The following is a 4,904-nucleotide window of genomic DNA, read 5'->3' as shown; positions in this document are numbered from 1 at the left end:
TATTATGGGTGTTCACTCTAAAATTTTATTTGTGTCCGTCCCATACAAAAAAAATTCAATTACTAATGTGTATGTCTACCCTAAAAAATATTTATGATCCGCCTGAATACATCGACCACTAAATATGTTGGATACGTGAATCATACATAATATAAATACATTTATAGATATAGAATCAAAGTTTGATTAAAGAATAAATAGTATCCTCTCAATGGAATCCAAAGTGACATCAAATTAATAAATTATTATTTGCATTAATAAAATTAAAAAATAAAAGAAAATTAAATAAAATTTTACATTTTAATTGTAGGTTAAAGTTAATTTTATTATGATTAATTTAATTATAGGTTAAAATTAATTTGAATGTATTTTAATTAATAGGTATTTGATTGAGTATTTAAGAAAAATGAAATATTCTAGTAACTTATGATTTTATCATTTGGGTTTAGATATTCTTTTCAGAAGTTTGTACGTGCCAAAAACATTCTTATGCTCCCACAAGTGTGGGATGAAAAATGACCTATACTTGGCTGGTGAGAGCTCACTGTCCAAGTAAGGCAATGCTGCAACAGCCTGAAAAGGTGCAATTTCAATATATCACATGAGAAAAACAACATAAAAAACGAATAAAATGGAGAAGAGAGAAATATACTGGTTTTTAACCTCCCATGTCGATAAGTCGTTTCCACGATGACGGTAATGCCGGTCAAGTTGAAGCTCGACCAAGAATGAACAAGCTTCGAGATCCTCCAGCTACGAGTAATATATGAATGTAAAAACATGAAGATTAAGGCTACGAGTGATATATGAATGTAAACTCATGAAGATTAAGGCTATTCTATGTAAACTAGCTAGCTCAGTGGAAGGAGTTACATATTGTTCATATGATGCCTTGTTTTTATCGTTGAAGTATGGCGGTGATGCTGAAGTCCCACCAAGCGTTGCATTGAAAGGGAATGGAAGAAGACCCTGGAATCCGTCATTAATCCATCTCACCTCACCGACATAATCCGGAACAAAATACGATGACGGGAACCGGTGCAGAAACTAAATATTACACAAACTTCTATCCAATATGTAATATGACATGAAAACTTCGATTTATCGAATCATATAAAGATTAATCGTTACCAGTTCCCGCATCATCATAGTGGTCCAAGATCTTGTAAACCTTGAAAGGAGCAACATAACCATTGATCAACAAATCGTACGTGCATGCGAGGCACATAATATGAGGCAGAGAGCCCCAGGTCTAAGAACTTTAGCTATCTGAATAAACATTCCAAGAACATTTATATCAGAGTTAGTGTTATAGGTATTGGGAAAACAAGTAAATGTAGAAGATGCCCACCAAAACTATAGTAGATTTATCATTGGGACTATATTTGTCTTGGACAAGATCAGGGAAGCTCTCGATGACTGCTGAAGCAGCAAGACAAACAGGAGGGAGTACTGGATAAAGGAATCTGCACTGACAAGTAAATATAATCGATTGTTACATCTCAAACCATGAAAGATGGAGGATGAAATGACAATCCAGCGAAAAAACAAACAAGGTACGAATTTCTTTCAAGAACAGATTAACTATTCAGGATAAATTAAAGGTTGTACTAATTCAGGAGACGAGACATGCAAAGAGGCAATTACAGATAAGCTGCATTTTGTTTCCTCAATACCTACAGCCAAGTTTTTAATGAAGTAGCTGGTTCAACTGGCTTGTTAATAATCTTGCAGCGATCTCCAACAAACACTAAAAAATGAATATGGTAAGGATGGTTATGATAATAGAGATTAACCATACCTTTCTTCTTTGTGTGACTGCAGAGACATAAATGCCAACCATATATAAAGTGGAGAGACCACAATAAGCAGGTGTGGGCATACTTTTTCCTTGCAATTGGCAGAATAGCAAGGAAAAGCAGAGCAAAGATGAAACATAAGTTGAAATTGTTAAACCCGTTTCTTAGGTAAAAACAGATGATGTCCATCGCTGATAGTAGTAATAATCAACTAGTATGGAGAATGCCTGGAGAAAGAACTTCAATTATTCGCAAACATATGGAAAAATTAAATATGAAAAGATTACAAATTATGTCAATAATTAAGTTGAGATATTAAACTAACATATCCAGAATATTTACAGAATTAACTGAATTTGGGTATAAATATGCTTACAAGAAGAGAAATTGAGGTGATCACACCATAAAGAAATGCTTGTTTGAATTGTTTAGATAAAGAATATGACTGGAAGAAATGCCAAAATTGAAAATGGCCAACCTAAGATTACTCTCACAGCTGCAACTGTTACAGCCTGTGCCGGTTTGTCAAGAAGAAATAGCCCTGATGAGAGGCTCATGGCATACATAGAAAATGAACTAGGCAGAAAACCTGGGGAAAAGAAAGCTCGCTGAAACAAAGTAAAATTGAATTTGTTATGCATTCTCACATGGCTTGAAACATGGAAGGTAAAGTATGATCATAATTCTTGTATCTGTATTCTGGAAATTGACAAAGATGGGTTAGAGGAAATCACTCACTTGTGCTGCCAAAGAAACAACCACTAGCCAAGCAAAGCATTGCAAGTGCATAAAAAGCAAAATGTTTTCCATCCATTCTGGAAACTGCTGTGGCATCTGAAATCACAGATAGAAGACCAAGAAAGAGTCTCACTGCATAGAAGACTCTCACCTGTAAGACAGAAAGAAAATATAAAGATTGTTCAGAACTTAAAAAAATCAGAAAATTAACATCTTAGGAAGATTAAAACTTACTTTTTCATAGGGAAAGAGCCAGGAAGCAGGCCGACCAACTACTTCGTGGAAAATAATGTACAAATATGATCGGAGAGCAAACTGAGAACTGCAGTAGACATAAAAAAATATAACTGCCTCAGCAAAACATTTCTTAGGCTCCATTTGGATTCCACTGAAACCCAATGCACAGCTTTCAAGATAATTTTCTCTCCTAACTCAGCATACTCTGGTGTCTGGATAACAGCACAATGGTGAGTTCAGCAACTGGACCCTTAAGAGCTATATGCATTTTAAGTATGTGCTCAACTCTCATCATACGTTGGTGTTTGGATAAAACAACACAATGGTGAGCTTTGTCAACTGGGCCCTTCTCAACTGGAGGTATGAAAGTATCATGTTCCTAGAAAAAAATGCATTTAGAGAAGGAACTGAATTCAATTCAAGGCAAGGACCATCTGTAACTACTTTGTAATAGCAAATAAACCCTTTCGGATCACTTAAACCCTAATTGCACCCATGTCATGCATTTATAATTAGATCCCTGCAAACTCAAATGACCTAAATTTCGAAATACATAGGTGTCAGCACACATGCAATCCCACAAACTTCATTGATATCCATTCAGACCTATTTTGAAGAAAATCTGGCTCAAACCCTTGTTATGGACATGAACATGTCTGGCACGCTCATAGACATATATGCAATTGATCCATAGATGCATAGATCATAAGTATGTCTTATGTATCACCTAGCAGTATCTAACTATACACTTCAAAGAGTGAATTGAAATGGTAATAATAGCACTGATATTCCCAAAGAAATCCAGTCCTAATTCATCATTTTCCATCACTTCCCCCCTCACCAAACAAAGCTTAGCAATCCCAACCCAAAAACTTAAGATGCCCTTTAATAGTTACTTTTACTGCTTTTCTTTTAGATTTACTTTTGGCAAAATTAGCAAAAATGCACAAGTCACATTGATTTAACAATGAACAAGTGCTTATAACATAACCAACATTGACACACAATACCAATTCTAATAAAAACGCATTCATCTTACTTGCAAAATTTCATCTTTATACTTCAAAATTCAAATACAGAATTTGTCCTTGTTTCCAAACCAAATTCACATTTTTCATACGCGTAGAACGCAAAGAAGAGCAAAGAAATAATCAAATAACCTTATAAGCGTTTTCACATAATTAAGCACATTCGTACAGATATAAGATTAAATTCGAATGTACAGAGGAGTTTACCTATACTTCCAAGTTTGGAAACCAGATCTATAGAGAAGATAATGAAGAGGCTCCCAGTAATTGAACATTTCGTCAGTCCGTGTATTATATTCGTTGTGGCACTTGTATATCGTACCATTCCCAACGCAAACAACGGCGTGAACCAAGCCAATCCACGGTTGTTTCCCGACTCTTCTCCAACATTGGATGATGATCGTCCAGGCTTGTCACCTTTGTGTATGATTCTGGTTTTGACGTTTGTGATGACGACGACGAGATGATGTTGAACAATCCGATGGCGTAGCTCGCCTCTGCCTCTGCCGCTTCTAGAAGAATATTTTGGAGATTTTCCTTTCTCCTTTTTCAGTCTCGATGGAACTAAAGAAGCGAGTGCTGTTTTGGGCACGAAAGAATTCAAAGAAGCACAGATATCGGTTTATAGTAAAATGATACTAAAATGATAACTTAGTCCTCTAAGTATGTATATATATATATATATATTTGGTTACAAAAAGATGTAAAGTTTAGCTGATAGTGTAGGAAGTCCTTCCAGACTGCTTCTCTTCCTGCAGAGCTGATCTGATGAAGTCTGGTGGCCCTGGCCATTCAGTCAATCCAATTTGCATCTTGTATCCATAACGGGCGAGGGCATCAGCCACGCTATTTGCTTTCGGGGGGATTGGAACGAAATCAACCGTCCAAATTATGCAGAGCCTCTCGGATCCTTCGAAGGATAGTCAGTTCATGGTCCTGGTTCAGACCGGTGATCAAGTTAATGGCTTCCACGTTGTCCTTTTCCACCGAGAGATAACTGGCTCCCTGCTTCCAAGCTACATGAAGTCCGTCCAGCAAGCCCTAGAGTTCGGCATGAAGCACCGAGCAGTTTCCAATGTGACGACTATAGCCCGCAACCCAG

At 36.5% G+C, this 4,904-nt stretch overlaps 1 pseudogene; it reads right to left on the bottom strand.

The window, feature by feature from the left end:
* Positions 1 to 426: 426 nt before the first annotated feature.
* LOC120143932 lies at positions 427 to 4,594 on the bottom strand (annotated as a pseudogene).
* Between the last annotated feature and the right edge of the window lie 310 nt (positions 4,595 to 4,904).

Source organism: Hibiscus syriacus, unplaced genomic scaffold (assembly GCF_006381635.1).
Source record: "Hibiscus syriacus cultivar Baekdansim isolate YM2019G1 unplaced genomic scaffold, ASM638163v2 tig00110865_pilon, whole genome shotgun sequence".
NCBI lineage: Eukaryota > Viridiplantae > Streptophyta > Magnoliopsida > Malvales > Malvaceae > Hibiscus > Hibiscus syriacus.
Note: the sequence above shows the minus strand (reverse complement) of the source record. Positions and strands in the feature narration are given on the sequence as shown.